At 37.1% G+C, this 18089-nt stretch overlaps 1 pseudogene; it reads left to right on the forward strand.

Annotated features, from left to right (window-relative positions):
* Positions 1–8942: 8942 nt before the first annotated feature.
* The window catches only part of LOC101660522, a 12655-nt pseudogene continuing 3508 nt past the window's right edge, over positions 8943–18089 (forward strand).

Consider the following 18089-nt stretch of genomic DNA (forward strand, 5'->3'; position numbering starts at 1 on the left):
TCATGAGGGAGGGGGGAGCAGGGAGGGAGGGGAAAAACTGAGGACCTGATGCCAGGGACTTAAGTGGATAGCAAATGTTTTGAGAATGATGAGGGCAATGAATGTACAAATAAAAATTTTTAAAAAGAGAGAGAAAGAAATGAAAAAATAACTAATTATTTGTAGATGAGGGCTACGATTAAGTGTAATCCCAAAGTCCATTCACATATCTATGATTTACATACGTCCCTCGTTCATTTAGATAAAGCATTATCATTTTGTTGGAAAACATTATAAAGCATCTGCATGGGACATAAGATATCATATTGATATTGTCAGTAGTTTAGCCAATAGTATAAAATTTAAAACATTGTTGAGAAAAGGAAATTATACATTTATAGACTAGTTTTTTAGACTATGGTATGGGAATTGTTGACGTGTATGGATTAGAAACTTGAGTGGCCGCACACTGTTTATACAAATAGTGAGCGATTGGGCAAAACTTTCAATAACACTCATTCATAAAAGCAGAAACATACATGCTAGACTAACACATATCCTAAGAAAGCAAACAGAGGATTAAAATAGTAAATGGTAGTCCTGGGCCACCATACATTGGAATCTCAAAGGAAGAAATCCAAACTTCAGTCCAACAACCAGAAATTCCATAGCTTTGGCATAATGGTCATTTGCTTTTCTCACACTACAGCATTTAAGCCTTAAGTCCAAGATACAGTTTTGTTTTGTTTGTATAATCTTTATGAAAGCACATTGACAGGTTTTTGTTCTGCAGTGCTATAGGGTGTATTCAAAATGTCAATCTTCCATTTCACCGTGAACATACAGATTCCCTCCAGCTGAAGTAGACAGTGGCCCTAATGATTTCCCAAAGAATAAAAAGAAAATTTTGTTTGAATACATTTTCTTTTAGAGACACTATGAACATTACAAAAAGATTGGTATTAGGGATCAAAGAATTCTAAATTTAAATCCTGCCTTACAGAGCACTTGTTGTCTAACTTTGGATATAAGTTGCTTGTGCTCCATTATTTAAAAATTGTAAAACAGGGATAATGATAATTATCTCAGAAAAATATAAGTTTTGAATAGGATTCTGTAGGAGTAATATCTTTTATAAGATCAGCACAAGGATGGTCCTTATGAGGAAAAGATGATGTTCCAAATGCCCAATTCACCATATTACTGTAATACTCTACCATCTTTGATATCAACTACCCATCTCTTCTCAGTACTCTCCCTCTCATCTTCAAACTCACTGGCCTAGAGTTGATTCCAAATCATAGTGACCCTATGGCAGAATTGCTCTGTGGGTTTCCAAGAGTATAAAATTTTTATGTGAGTAGAAAACCTTGCCTTTCTTTTGAGAAGCAGCTGATCATTTTGAACTTCTGACCTTGCTGTTAGCCCAATGCATAACCACTATACCCTCAAATCATAAGGTTTTGTAACTCACTGCAACATCTCACAAATTTCATGAACCAACAAGGAAATGGCCCACTCTGTTGAGGTATCTGGCAAGTCCCAAATCCACAGTTCAGATGTCAGTCTGAAGAGTTCTCCTCACTCACATGGTTGCAGGGGCTAATAAACCCAAATTAGCAGGTCACACAGGCTGTGGCTACAGTCATTGAAAAATTAAGTCCTGGTAGTCCATGAACCATCAAGTCCCATAAACCATAAGTCAGAGAGAGACAAATCAGATCCAGAGCAAGAAAGTAAACTTGACCAAACTTGAGCATTTCTAAATATTGGATGCAGACAACACCCCTAAGGAGACCAAGACTGGTAACTTGAGTCACATCCTGTATTAAATGGGAACTCAAGATACATCTCACCTTAATCTTGCTTCATTAATACAATGGAAAACAATGGAAACATACTCACAGAGTTTAGGATTAATAGGATTTAGGATTTACAATAAACCATATAATGTAGACCTATAGCTTTAAGAATCATATTAAGTAATGCATTGCACCAAAGACTAAGAACTGTGGACAGAGTAATAGTTGTGCGCTTTAACTAATCCCAAAACTTGGTTATAAAAAGTGCCTTATGTTTTCTTTTTCAAAATCAATTAATCTGATCCCAAATACATACTTGTCAGAGATTGAGAAATTTGATCTCAGGTTCTAGTTTAACATTTTTTGTTGTCACTATGTGTTACAGAGTCCATTCTGACTCTTAGTGACCCTCTGTACAGCAAAACAATACTTGGTCCTGCACCATCCTCCCAATCGTTGAAATATTTGCTCATTTTGGCAGCCACTTAGTCAATCCATCTTATTGAAGATCATCCATTTCTTTTTTCACTGACCCGCTACTTAACTTGAGAATGAAGTCCATCTCCAGGAACTGCTCCATCCTTATGACATATCCAAAGCACATGAGACGAAGTTTCCAAAGCCCATTTGTAGGTCACTGGACATCTGCTTACAGAAGGGTCTCGGCAAGGAGACAGCCAGTCAGGGTGCGATGTAACAATGATGAAACATACAACTTTCCTCTAGTTCCTAAATGCTTCCTTCTCCCCCACTATCATGATCCCAATTCTACCTTACAAATCTGGCTAAAACAGAGGATGTACACTGGTACAGATAGGAACTGGAAACACAGGGAATCCAGGGTGGATGATCCCTTCAGGGCCAGTGGTATGAGTAGCGATACTGGGAGGATGGAGAGAGGGTGGGTTGGAAAGGGGGAACCGATTACAAGGATCTACATGTACCCTCCTCCCTGGGGAACGTACAACAGAAAAGTGGGTGAACGGAGATGTCAGACAGAGCAAGATATGACAAAATAAAAATGTATAAATTATCAAGGGTTCATGAGTGAGAGGGGAGCAGGGAGGGAGGGGGAAAATAAGGACCTGATGCCAGGGGCTTATGTGGAGAGCAAATGTTTTGAGAATGATGAAGGCAATGAATGTACAAATGTGCTTTACACAATTGATGTATGTATGGATTGTGATAAGAGCTGTATGAGCCCCTAATAAAACAATTCAAAAAAAAAATAGAACAAGAGAGGGTGACAGGGGATTTCAGATTATTGATTGTATGGGCTTTTCAACTATTATCTCCCCAAACATATTTACATTTGCCACATAACTTGCTAATTGTTATTCTTTGTAATTGATTTACCTATTTAAGAATCTTACACTTGTAGTCTAAACAATCAGTACAAACAGATAAAATCTTTTAATTATTTAGCAAAAAAAAAATCTTCAGTCTTCCTTACTCATTGACCAGATTTTGGATGTATAGGGGGAAACTGACAATACCATGATTTGGGTCATGTGCACATTAGTCCTCAAAGTGAAAGCTTTTCTTTTTCACATTTTAAAAAGGTATATGTGTAGCAGATTAATCCAACAAATTCTTGATTTTTTGGCTGCTGCTTCCAGCAGTGTTGATTATAGATCCTAGTAACATGAAATCATTAGTAACTTCAATATTTTCTCTTTAACATTTGAACTACTGTAAGTTAATCCTCAACTACCATAATAGAAAGTTAATAATGTCTGGAATTAAAGAACATCACTTACTTGTCAGTTTGTCACACTGTGATACCTTGGGTATTCCTGTGATATTGAAAGCTTTGCTACCAGTATTTCAAGTACCAGCATGGTTGTTTCCAGACTAGGACTGGAAAAAGGGCCTAGCAGTCTGCTTCTGAACAATTGGTCAGTGAAATCTGTGTGAACCGTAATGGAGTAGTGTTTCTCCTTCTGCTGTGCATGGGGTTGTTATGAGTGAAAGCAACTCAGCAGCACATTGCCAAAATGAAGTTTTTAAAATTCGCTTTATATTTCTATAAAACTAACATATAATATAATGCTATGCATATAGAGACCAGAAATGAAGCAAACAAACAGAAGAGTGGATGATAGGTATCAAGTAAGACAGAACTGTTTTGTTTTTTATTGGTGTAATTCCCTTACTACTTGCAAGTTTTTAAAATTTAGCTATAAAAGAAGTATCCATATTTTCTTATATACAGAAGATTTTTATCTCTATTGCCTAGACTTAGAGTCAATAAAACCTAACAATATTAAAAGTTCCTAAATGGCTCTCTGGACAAAAAGATTTACAGATGTACCAATGGGACAAAATACACATAATCATACATCAACCCAAACTTACCATCATCGAGTCAGTTCTGATTCATAGTGACCCTATGGGACAGAGTAAAATTTCTCCTTAGGAGTTTTGAGATTGTAAATTTTTATGGGACTAGACAGTCTTATCTTTTTTTCATGAATCATGAACCTTCCTCATGAAGAATTTTAACTGCTGAGCTGGTGGCTGGCAGCCCCTGCCACCAGGACTCTTTTTTAATGTATAAGGCCATGACATATAAACATTAGCCATGATTTCCTTGCACCAAAATATTTTCCTAAGTGGTAGCAGAATGTTACTCATTCTTGCCCAGATTCTACCATTGATTTATTCTGGGTCATCAGAAAGCCACTCTCCCCAATAAACTAAATATATCACAAGGCTCAGTTTCCATAACTATAATTTTTTTTTAAATACAGTTGCCTGCCAGGCAATTCTTCCCATGGAGACCCATGTGTTCTGAAGTATAAGTATGCAGTATAGGGCTTTCAATGGCTGACTTTTAAGAAGCTCTCTGGGCCTTTCTTTCAAGGTGCTTCTGGGTGGACTCAAATTCCCACCCAAAATATGACATTATATTTATCTTTGAAATGATCTATCAGAATGGAGATTGAATAGTTTCTGAAGCCCCTTTCAGTGCAAAACTTCTAAATGATACATAGAAGATAACAACTTGGAATCAAGTTTGTGTATTTATATTTCCTTTGTAGTAACTGTGCTGCTTGTGTGATGTTCCATTTCTTGTTTTCTAGAGACCTATGAAGCAAAACGGTCCCTAATTCAGGACACAATGTAATTCTTCTTTCATCTCAAAACCATACTCTGTATTGAGACAGTAGTCAGGATCTGAGCATCTGCAGATGGCTCATAAAACAAACTGATTCACTAACAAGGGGCAAGCAGTGGACAGAAAAAAATAGTTTGAGTTGGGTTTTTTTTGGATCCTTTAGAGAAAAACAAAGACCACATCTAAGCCAGTATTTGATACTGCTGTTCCTTTATTGATATCATATTAGGGAGCTTGAAATATTTCGCATTAACCACTTGGACAAATACAATATTTTAAATAATTCAAAGTGGCGGATTTTAATTATCTTGTAAATTGAACTTCACATTTTCAAAGGTTACTCTTTAAAATTCACAAATCATTCTAAATGCAAGATTTATGGAGGATATGGTTTATTTTAGGGTAGACTCAACTATTTTAAAACAACCATGAAACTATTGTATTTTTTTTATAAATAAAGTGTGTTTCTGTTTAAAATCTAGTATACTTTGTTTTCCCACCAGGTTTCTTTAGAAGACAAATATTTTGTTGCCATAGTAAATCTCATCTCCAAGTAAAGCTTTCTTTCTTCAGGTTTGTACCAAAGTCTCAGCTAAACATCTGTGAAACTATCCACACAAAACAGAAAAGATGAATTTGATCATTTACGATTTCTCTTTTTCTCACCAAGTACTACTTGGTGAGACATCTTCTCTAGTGATTCCTATAATAACTCAAGAATGGTGCATCCTTAGCTTCTTTTAAGAGAAGATGCCACAAACTTTTCATTGCCACAATTAAAATTAATTTCCTCCCCTAGAATCCATCTTTGCTCATTAGGCTGAACTCTCCCACACACACATCCCTGTCTTCACTTGGCTATGGCCTCACTAGACTTTTTAAATGGCTTTTGTTTGCTTGTTTTTAAGCATGTATTCCCAGCATTTCACCATTATGGAGGTTCCTATCTAAATTTCCTTAGCATCATGGCATTTTCTCTCTGTTCCAAGCAAAAAGAACTGAAAAACAGACTTTTGTCACTCAGCATTTCCATTTTAAAAGTTATAGTTGACAATAACATTGCAAGAAAAACCACAGCAAAATTGAAGCAACAATTCCTCACACATAACACTGAATGTTAATGATTTAAATACACCAGTCAAGAGTTAGAGAGCAGCAGATGGATAAGAACACAGGCCACATCAATATGCTACTTACAAGACACAAAGACAAAAAGAGACTAAAAAAAAAAAATCAAAGGATGAAATACATATATTTGGCAGCCTCCCCTTAAAGAAAGCAGGACCAATGTCATCTCTGGTAAACTAGACTTCAATGCAAAATCTACCAAGACAGACAAAGGGCATTGGACAATAAGACAGGAAGATATAACCATAATAAATGCATACATACTGAGATAGTTTATTGTGCCAGTCTGGCCGATAAACACAAGTGGGATTAACTGAAGGGCGGAGAGATAAATGGCTCGGTGAGCCTCGCCTTTTTTGTCTCTTGCTCTTTGATCACCAGACCAGTGTTCAGCTGCCCTGCTTGTTCAGTGCCTCAATTTATAGGCTACACTACCTGTGGGATGCCTAGCCTGTGGACTGTGTCACTGTAAGTTGAGGTCCCTTTAAGACCTCTCTGGAGCTGGGGACTGGCAGTTGGGACTGATGGTTGGTTGACAGTTGGTGATCTGCCTTGTGGTTGGCTGCTGTGCTGAGATATCCTAGCTCTCTCTTTAAATAGAGGAAGATCTGGCAGCAGACTAGAGTTGAAGGACTGCTTGTCTCTCACAACTCTCTCTCTCATGGGAGTGAGTTACACTGAGCCATTTGTACTGCTTTATAACTTAATCGTTCATTTCTTGTATTATATATCTATCTGTATATAATTTAACAGTTCGTTTCTTGTGTTATATATCTAATTATCTTTATAAATAAACATATAAAATTATCAGCAATCTGGTTTTATCTCTCTAGAGAACCCTGTCTAACACACATACCCAATGAAAAATTCTAAAAATATATTAATAAAACTGATATAGAGCTAAAAAGAGAAACAGACAATTCAGCAATAATAGTAGGAAATTTCAATACACTACTCTTGAGGAGAAACACGATAACTGGAAAGAAAATCAACAAAGATAGAGAAGAACCAAAAAATGCAGTCAACCAAATTGACTTCCTAGAAATATACAGAATACTCCACTCAGAAACAACACAATATACATGATTCTCCCGTGCACATGCAATATTCTCTAGAGTAAACCATATGCTAGAACATAAATCAAGTCTTAACAAATTTTAAGATATTGAGATTTTACAATGCATTTTCTCAGACAAGAGCATTATAAAATTAGATAACAATAAGAAAAGCAAGGGAAAAATATCACTTATGAGGAAACTGAATAACACAGTGCTTAAAAACTATAGAGTATGACATAAAGAATAAAATTTTTAAAGTACTTGAAACAAATGAGGTTGAAAACACAACATACCCAAACCTATAAGACACAGTATCTTAGAGGAAAACTTATAGCAATAAACATACATAAGCGATAAGAGAGAATCAAGATCAACACTTTACCCCGGCACCTTCAACAATTAGAAGAAGAGCAACAAAATAAAACTTTAAGCACCAGGAGAAAAAATCATAGAGATTAGAGCAGAAAAAAATAGGTCGGAAAACAGAAAAACAACAGAAAACGTAAACAAGACAAGAAGTTGGTTCTTTGAACGGATTACAAAAGTGATAAAAATCACTAGCAAACAACAAAGAAAAGAAAAGGAAGATGCAAATATCAAGAATAAGAAATTAAAAGAATGACATTACAACAGAATCAAATCAAATCAAATAAATAATAACACAATACTATGAAAGACTATACACCAACACATTTGAAAATTTAAGAGAAATGGACAAATTTCAAGAAATCTACCCAAATTAACATGGATCGATGTAGAAAACCTCAACAGACCCATAACAAAAAAAGAAATACGCCAAGTCATTAAAAAATTTCAAACAAAAAAATCCCAGAGCCAGATGACTTCAACAGTGAATTCTATCAACCACTCAGAGAAGAGTTGACACCAATTATACCTAAATTATTCCAGAAAAGAACAGGAAACATGTAGCCTCATTTTATGAAGCTAACATAACTCTAAGGCCAAAACCAAATAAAGGCATTCTCAGGGTAGAAAATCACAGGTCAATGATCCTTATAAATATAAATGTAAAAATTCTAAACAAAAACCTAGCCAATAGAATCCAAAAATATGTCAAACAAAATAACAAGAAACACCATGTGATAGTTAGGTTTATTGTACCAAGTAGGCCAATAGGAACATAAGGGCAGAATTTAATCAGACTGAAGCTTGATTGAAGGGTGACTGAGACAAAGACAGCTGACATCCCATCTTCCTCTTGCTCCCTGGTAATTGAACCAGAGTGCTGCGGCTTTAGCTAGTTCTCTGCCTCTGTCCTACACTACCTGTAGGCCAAGCTAACCCATGAATAGTGTCGCTAGAGCTTAAGGCTCCTTCACGACCTGCTTTGCCATACTGCTTGTGGGTACATCACTTCATCTTGAGGCTGGTGGATTCTGTCACCGTGCATCATTTGCGTTCAAGATAACATCAGGCCTGATTTGCTAAACTCACATGCTACTGACTGTTGCTAACCCACCTTGCTGCTGCCCGCTGGCAGACTCTGCCTGTCTTGGTGAAGTGGACAAACTTCTGCTTCCTTGACCTTGGACTCATGTCAGTTGAAGGACTTGCAGTATATTAACTGTTCCATGAAAGCGAGTTGAACTGATCCTTCTGTACAGCTGTGTGGACTAATTAGCTGTCATATTCCTTCTTGCTGTATAAACCTTCCTCTTGTATATATCTACTCACAAGTGTCCTGGTCTTGTTTCTCTAGAGAAGCCTGCCTAACACAATTGGTATCAGGGGTGGTTCTAGAGAAGCAAGATCACACATATGGGTTTCCTAAATTGGTTCTCCAGGCTGATTAGTCCTAACAGTACTGAGAATGCTTCCTCTACCCTTAAAAGCATGGATAAATCTGCCATTAATACTAGAGAAGGTGGTGTTAGTCCATGGTGTGAAGTGGCAAAGTTAATATCTACAATATCACCACCAATAAATGAAGTGCTGGTGAGAGGATAGGCTCTGAGTGATTGTGTGTTTTATATTTTCTGCAGTCTTGTCAGGATGAGAAGTAAAGGGAAGCTGATTAGCTGGTCCTCCTTATAATTGAAACTGTGATCGAGGAAACAGATAATCTCAGAACCTCAGAAGCATGTCTCAAGTGCCGAATTACAGACCTAAAAGTTTATGCATGTGATACAAACTAGAGCCTTCTCTTCTCTAGTAATAAAGCTGACATTTCCAAAAACCAAATCCAGAGTCTCATCATATGAGTAGCTAAATTACAGTGTCAGCTGAACTGTAGGTCTAGAATAGTGTCTGATAATAAAGTTAAGGGCAGTAATCAGAGATAAATGGGACCCTGAAACACTGGATGGGAACATATGAGTCAATGATCCAGAAGAGGAAGATATCTGTTGAGCCCCCAGAATCTGTTGAACCACACCAGTCAATAGATCCACCCCTCCCATCTGAGGGGATTAATCCCCTATCAGTAAAACAATTCACACTTGAACAGATTAACCAAACTGTTCAAGCTGAAATGCCATGTGGGGCTGCATCTGGAGCATTGCCTAGAGGGGAAGTCTTACCAGATATTGCTGATAGCCCCCAGGAAACACTCCACTCTCAGTACCAATTGTGTTAGGCAAAGTTCTCTAGAAGCAGGCCCAACATGATCTCAAACTCAAGCTATGCACAGCTGCAGAATCCACCAGCTGCCTCAAGTTCAAGTGATGTATGCACCAACAGCATGGCAAATCAGGTCTTGAAAGCGCTTCAAGCTCTAGTGACATGATTCACGGGTTGGCTTGGCCCACGGGTAGTGTAGCACACAGGTTGAGGCAGAGAACTAGCTAAGACAGCATCATGCTGGTCCGATCACCTGAGAAAAAGAGGAAGATGGAATTCCAATCATCTTTATTTATCTCAGTCACCCTCCAATCAAGCTGAAGCCTGATTAAACTCCACCAACATTTCTATTGGCCTAGTTGGTACAATAACCCTAACTATCACACACCACAATCAAGTGGGATTCATACCAGGTATGCAAGGACAGAAAAACAATCAATGCAATCTACCATATAGACAAACAAAAATAAGAACCATATTATCATATGAATAAACACAGAAATGACACTTGGTAGTACCCAACACTCATTCCTGATAAAAATACTCAACAAGATAGGAGAGAGGATTATTTCCCAATATAATAAAGATTCCCCTTGCAAGTGGAAACCAGACAAGGATGTCCCTTATCATCATTCCTTATTCAACATTGTACTAAAATTGTTGGCCAGAGATATTACAAAATAAAAATAAACCAAAGGAATCCAAATTGTCAGAGAAGTAAAACTCTCTTTATTTGCATATAATATGATTTTATGTGTATGAAACTCCTAAAATTCTACAAGAAATATGCTGGAAATAATTGAAGGCTCTGCAACATGATTGGATCAAAATTAGTATGCAAAAAATCAATAAGAAGCTAAGGTGACAATATCATCTACAATAGCCATCAAATGATGAAATACTTAGGAATAAAGTTAACCAGAGAGACAAAATATTTATACAAAGAATATGACAAAACCCTACTACAAGAAACATAAATAAACTTTCATAAATGGAATAATGTTTCATGTTCATGGAAAGGAAGACTTAAATTTGTGAAAAAGTCAATATCATTCAAAATCAAACTCACTACCATTCAGTAGATGCCAACTGAAAACAACCCTATAGAACAAAATAGAATTGTCCCTGTGAGTTTCCTAGACTAAATCTTTATGGGAGTAGAAATCCTCCTCTTTCTCCCTCAGAATGGCTGGTGATTTTGAACTGCTGACTTGCAGTTAGCAGCCTAATGTGTAATACCACCCAAAGCAATCTATAAATACAATGCAATTCCAACCCAGAGCCCAACTTCATTGTTTAAAGAGATGGAAAAACTAATTAGTAACTTTATATGGAGCAGCAAGAGACCCACCATAAGCTAAGAATGTCCTAAGAAGAAGAACAAAACAGGGGGCCTCTCGCCAACTTCAAAACCAATTACACAGCCACAGTAGTTACAACAGCCTTGTCCTAGTACAATGATAGATATACAAACCAATGGAACAGACCAGAAAACTCAGAAATAAACTCATCCACCTACAGACAACGGATCTTCAACAAAGGGTCAAAAACATTAAGTGGGGAAGATGTAGATTCTTCAACAAATGGTGCTGGCAAATTTGATCTCCATCTGCAGAAGAATAAAGCAGGACTCATCCTTTAATCTATGTACAAAAACAAACTGAAGATGGATCAAAGCTAAATATGAATCATAGAACTATAATTATCATAAATGAGAAAATAGGAACAAACATAACAATTCTACTGCAGGGCAAAGATACACCATAAAATAAAATAAAGAGAACAATAAAAGACAAAATATATGACTAGGGATTTTCAAAATAAGACACCTGTGTGCATTAAAAGATTTCATCAAAAAAGTAAAAGCAAACCCAAAGAGTGGAAATTTGGGGGCAATGACACAATGAACAAGGGTCGAATCACTAAAATCTATAGAAAAATCTAGTACCTCAAGAAGATAAATTGATAAATAATTCAATTTAAAAATGAACAAAGAACATCAACTGACAGTTCATAAAAAATGGCCTCCAAATGTGAAAAAGAAAGAAAATGCCTACTATTATTAGCCATTCAAGAAATACAAATCAAAGCAATGATATCCCACCTTGCACCAATAAAGACAGCTAAGTATCAAAACTAAAAACAAGAAAGAAAAACAGAAAATAACAAATGCTGGAGAGCCTGTGAAAAGATTGAAACCCTCAATCATTACTGGTGTAACTAAAAATTTGCAACAACGGTAGAAAGTAATATGGTGATAACTCACACAACTGGGAATAGAAATCACATGTGAGCCAGCAATCCCTCAGCTGGGTATACACCCTAAAGAATTAAGGGCCATAATATGAACATCACACCTATATTCATTGAAGCATTGTTCACAATAACAAGTCAATGAAAACAACCTATGGGGAAAGAAACTGGTGTATGTACACAATGATATACTATACATCATGGAAAAAGAACGATGAAGCCTCAAAGCAACTTATGGCATGAATTGATCTAGAGGACATTATGTCAAATGAAAGTAGTCAATCAAAAAAGTACAAATATTGTATGATATCACTGTTAGAAGAAAACAGAAAATGAGATAAAGTTTATTGTGTCAACCTGGCTGATAAACACATGTGGGGTTAATTGAAGGGCAGAGAGATAAATGGCTCAGTGAACCTCGCCGTTCTAGTTCTCGAGTCTCTTGCTTTCTGATGGTCGGACCAGAGTGCAGCTGCTTTAGCCAGTTCCCTGCTTCAGCTTGCAAGGCTCACTTCCTGCAAGACATCCGTGAAGAGAAGCCACATGGACCTACTCCAGTGCAGCCCTGGGTGCTGGAGAAGCCATGTGGAGACCCCTGCCAGCGCTGTGATGCTTACAATGTTCACTGATTCGGCTTTCCTCCTGCAGTTGGCGTCATAGTGTGTGTTTTGTGAGATGGAGGATGACTTTATGGATTGGTGTCAGACATATGGGCTAATGTTGGACTTGTGAGCTTGGGCAGCACTTGGTTGGGATGTTTTCTTGGTGTGCACTTACCCTTTATATAAAACTCTCTTATACATATGAGTTTCTGTGGATTTGTTTCTCTAATGTACCCAGACTAACACAGAAACAAGATAAAAATTTTCATTCTATGGAAACATTTAGCAGCTTACCAAAATACGAAGGGAAAGAAGATGAAACAATAGGCTAGAGGGTGGACAGGTGTTAACTTGAGTGAACGGGAAGATAGTAATCTGCAGGAGGTAGAATAGGAATCAAAAGGGGGAAACAGTGGTAAGCTATTGGTGGGGATGATAAGTAGCATAAATTGTTGAATATAAAATTGATGATTTGAAATGTGAACCCCCATCTAATTCACAATTTTAAAATTGTATTTTTAAAGGTTGTTATTGAGTTGACTCTAACTGCATCAGAGTAGAACTGTGTTCCACAGAATTTTCAATGGAATAAAATTATGCATGTATGAACTAGAACTTGAGTAGCAGTACTTTTTTACTGACCCTGGTATTTTCCTTTGGAGAATGTAGCTTACCTAAACTCAGTCAAATCACCATTTAAGCCCATAGTAGGAATTATATTGAAGTTCAGGATACTTTATGTCTCTATCTTCCTGTATCTCACAGTGGGTTGCTTCATCTCAAAGCCAGAGCTCTCCTGCATTACTGATAATAGTTGATACTTTCAGGGAAGCACAGAGAATACATAGAGAGCTACAATGTGCTATTTCCTTCAGTTATGGTTCATTATAATCCTGTCCCAAAGCACCCAGAAGGGTTCCTAGATGACACAAACAGTTAATGCAACTCAACTATTACCTGAGAATGTCAAAGGTCAAGTCTAACCAGCTGTTCCTTTGAAGAATCACAAGGTTATTTAGTTCCAAATATGCAACCATTAAGACTCCTGTGGAACATAGTACTCTTTACACTGGGGTCTCTAACTTGGAATCAACTTGATAGCAATTAGTTTTTAAAACTCTGAGATAAGCCCTAGACACTGTCACCAATATTTTAAAGAGACACTATTAAGATAAATTATCTCAAACTTCGAGATAAGTCGATGGAGAGGAACATGTCCTTTCAACCTCATACTGGGACACAATTTAACAGGTCCTCCCAAATATTATTTAATAATCTGGGAGACTCTCCCAAACCCAGAGTATGCTATTCTGTGGGGCCCCCAGCAGCTGTTCCACAAGGTGGGTGGTACAAAGCTGCTCTGCAAAAGAAAGATGATGCTGTGTGCTTCCATAAAGATTCACAGCCTCAGAAACCCTATATAGTGTGTCTGTGAGCCAGAATCAACTCAATAGCAGAAGTTCTGGTAGGTATTGCCTCCTTTCCCACAATAACGAAAATGTGAGAACAACCAAAATACTTATCATTAGAAAAATGAATAAACAAAATATTTTAAATGCTTAAAATGGAATAATGCTAGCCATAAAGGAAAATAAAATCTTGTTGTATACTGAAATGTGGATGAACCTTGAAAGCATTATCCTGAATGAAAAAGTTAGTCACAAAAGGACAATTACTATAAGATCTCATTTATAGAAAGTAAGCAAATACACCAAATCCAAACATTATTAATGGTTACCGGAGGTTTAGGGAGCATTGAGTTTATGTTAATGCTGATGAGATAATTTGGAAAAAGGATGGTGATAGGAGACTATTTTATTGGCAGTTTAAAACCACCCCCACCCACCCCCACAATCCCAACCCACCCCCACATACACAGCAAAACAAAGAAGAGGGGAAACAAGCAATCTGTCCACATCACATTATGAGTTTTTGTCTTCTCTTTTTCCACACACACACACACACACACACACACACACACACACACACACACAGTAGACAAACATCTCATACCATAAAGTCAGGGGTGTTCAGTACTTTTCTTTTCCTGGGTTTAATTTCTTATTCGAGTTTATATTTACATGTTGTTTACATTTTGCTAGCTGGTAGAAACTTAATCTGAGCTGAGTAATAGCCAGTTCTATCCATACCTGATAGACTGCAGGAATATTTTAGAAAGATAACATAATGTCAGGACATGTGCTGCTGGTACCTATCACACTATCTCTATTTATTTGTTGTCTTGTTAGGATGAGTGTGGTTGCTGCATGCCTAGCTTCCAAATTCAGGACCAACCCCCATCTGATTGTTGTTCAGTTGACACATATTTTTATGTCCCCACCCCTCTCAGGGGACTCTCTAAAGAAAGATGTTGTTGACGTTCTCTGTCTATATGCCACACTCAGCCATTTATATTCTATGGCTCTTAAGTTAAAAATAAATTATTTATGACTCATCGATAAAAGGATTATTGGGTATATTTAAAATTAATAATAGAGAAATATCTAACAAGCCATTTTAAAGAGCATCAAATGCTCATCGGAAACACTTCTCAACATTTTACTAATTATCACCCTCAAGAAGAAAGTTTTAGATTAATTAATTTAAGCTAATTAGTATAATTTAGTAATCCAGCTAATGGTTAACTAATTTAAGTATGAGAAATTAAAATACTAAGAAACAATTTTTTTTAATTAAAAACTCTGATAGTTATGTTTTGTGTTAACAGTCTGAGCCAGGATCTTCAAGTAAACAACACAGGTCACAACCTGGTGATATATCCCAAGGGTGTGTGGTATACTTCAAATAGACACTGTGTAGATCTCTCTCTCTCTCTCTCTCTCTCTCTCTCTGCCCACCCCACCCCCTTTGCTAGTGTGGATTCTGCATCTGTTTCATTGGCTGCCAGCTTTTAAAATTAAGCCAATGACCTGCCATAGTGCCTACCATCCCCTGGGAGCTATCAGTGTCCTGCCATGACATCTGATTTACCTATCCGTCTCTGCATCTACCAGTTGTAGTCTCCCAGCATTATCTTTCTGCTTTGTCCTCCTACCTCCAGGTTTATTTTCTGGTTTCCTGATTTCCCTTAACATCTGACACATGGACTTGAACCAAACTGGACTTAACTGCTTCTACAACTGTGCACCATTTTTCTTGATATAAACTTCTCTCATTCTATACATATAAAAGTGTCACTGATTTTCCTTCTCTAGAGAACCCAACCAAACACATAATCTATGGATCACCTTGAGACAAATTAGAATTCCAGAACACTTCATTGTGCTTATGTGGAGCTTATATATGAAACAAGGGGCAGTTGTTTGAATAGAACAGGGAAATGCTGTGTGGCTTAAAATATGGAAATATGTTCAAGTATTGTTTCTTTTTACAATATTTATCCACTCTTTAATAATTAATTAATAATAAAGTGTGAGTTAACCACGTTTTCCTTCTCCTAGACAATGGCTTTTTAACCGAGGGGTGATATTGCCCTTAAGGATGTGGAAGGAGGGGTGAAAATTGTTTTTTGGTAGGTGAAAATAATCTTAGATATTACAATGATTTGTTGTCCTCTAAAACTCAACCCTATTTGAAAAACCTTGCTGCTGTTGCTGCTGTTGCTGTTAAATACTGTCAAGGTGATCCTGACTCAAAACAACCCTATATATGAAAGCATATAGTACTGCCCACCCCTGTGTCATCCTCACAATGTGGAATGTTATGTTTAAGCCCATTGTTGTAGGCCCTGTACCAATCCATCTTATTTTCATTCTTCTTTCTTCATTAACTAAGACCCAGTTAAATGTTAATTTATCAAAGATCAAGAAGTAACAGATTATGTTTTCCAGAAAACTTCCAAGTTATTTGTACCAAGATAGACTGTTCTGTGAAGTAACCAAGCAGTTAATCTGTTTACAGTCTTAACACAACTGTGGAAGGTTTCATTCAGGGTGTGGTATACTCTTAATATAAACTGACAGTCTGAAGAAGCTTTCTCACTTCTACGACTATATCTGAATTCTGCAACTGGTCACCAAACTCCTGTTAAATTACCATGAGCCATCAGCACACTGCTGACTTGGGATACATTTAGCTGGTCTCAAATGCATTCAGCTCCACATCCACCAGCCTGTGATCTCCATACTTCATCTTCCTGCATCCTGCTCATCAGCCCCTGCAGCTACAGGAGTCAGGAGAAGACTACAGCTTATACATGTGACCCACAGACTCGAACCATATTGGACTTACCCACTTCTACAATTGTGTGAGCCCTTTCTTTATATAAATAGAATTCTATAAACATACACATAAAAGAGTCACTGGTTTTGCTTCTTTAAAGAACCAAGCCTAACACAAAAATTAAACAACACAGTTAATCAACTTGACTTCTTAGACATACGAAGAACACATCACTCAATAACAACAAGATACACATTCTTCCCTAGCACACATGTAACATCCAGAACAGACCATATGTTAGATCAGAAAGCAAGTCTCAGTAAATCTTTAAAATTCAAGATATTATAAATGATCTTCTGGCACTACAATGCTAGGTCAATGACAAAGAATAGAGAGAACTGAAATAAATCCATCCACTTTCAGAAAATTGAGTTTTTACAAATAGCCATGATACTTTAAATGAGGAGGAAATAGTCTTTTCAAAAAATACCTCAAATTTCTGTCATCAACTCAGTGCCAATTCATAGAACTGCCCCAGTGAGCTACTGATACTGAAACTATTTACTGGAGTAGAAAGTCCCATCTTTCTCCCAAGGAGCAGCTGGTGTCTGTGAACTGCTGACCTTGCAGATTACAACCCAATGTGTAACCACTAGCCTGCAAGGAATCCCTTTCAACAAATAATGTTGGCATAATTGTATTTCTATTTGCATAAGAGTGAAACAGGACCCATATTGCACTCCATATACAAAAATGAACTCAAGACTCATGTAAACTCTCCAAAAAACTTACCAACAACCAATCAATTCTAATTCGTGGTGACCCTGTAAGATAAGATAAGGTGGGATTTCAAAACTGTAGCTCTTTATGAAAGTAGGAAGCTTTATTTCTCCCATGAAGCAACTGGTGGTTTTGAACTCCTGATCTTGTGGTTAGTATCCTAATGCATAAGTACTACACCACTCAAACACAAAAACTCCCTGCCATCAAGTCAATGCTAACTCATAGGTACTTCCTATGGGTTTCTGAGACTGTAACTGTCAATGAGAGCAGAAAACTCAGGCTTTCTCCCTCAGAGCTTCTGTTGGGTTGGAACTGCCCACCATGAGGACCACAGCCCAACCCGAAACAACTACACCACAAGTGCTCACATATAAAAATTATCAATTAGATAGTGGGACAAGAGGAAAGTAAAGGGAAATAGAAGAAAGAACTAGAGGACAAAGTGTATGTATAGAGGTTGTACGACTGGAATGTGCATATGTAAATATATTTATATAAGACTGTGAGGAGACAGATCTATGTGCATATATTTATAGGTTTAGTATTAAGGCAGCAGATGGACATTGGGCCTCCACTCAAGCACTTACTCATTGCAAGAACA

Source organism: Echinops telfairi, unplaced genomic scaffold (genome assembly GCF_000313985.2).
Source record: "Echinops telfairi isolate 266 unplaced genomic scaffold, ASM31398v2 ScPeMD7_7429;HRSCAF=8467, whole genome shotgun sequence".
Classification (NCBI taxonomy): domain Eukaryota; kingdom Metazoa; phylum Chordata; class Mammalia; order Afrosoricida; family Tenrecidae; genus Echinops; species Echinops telfairi.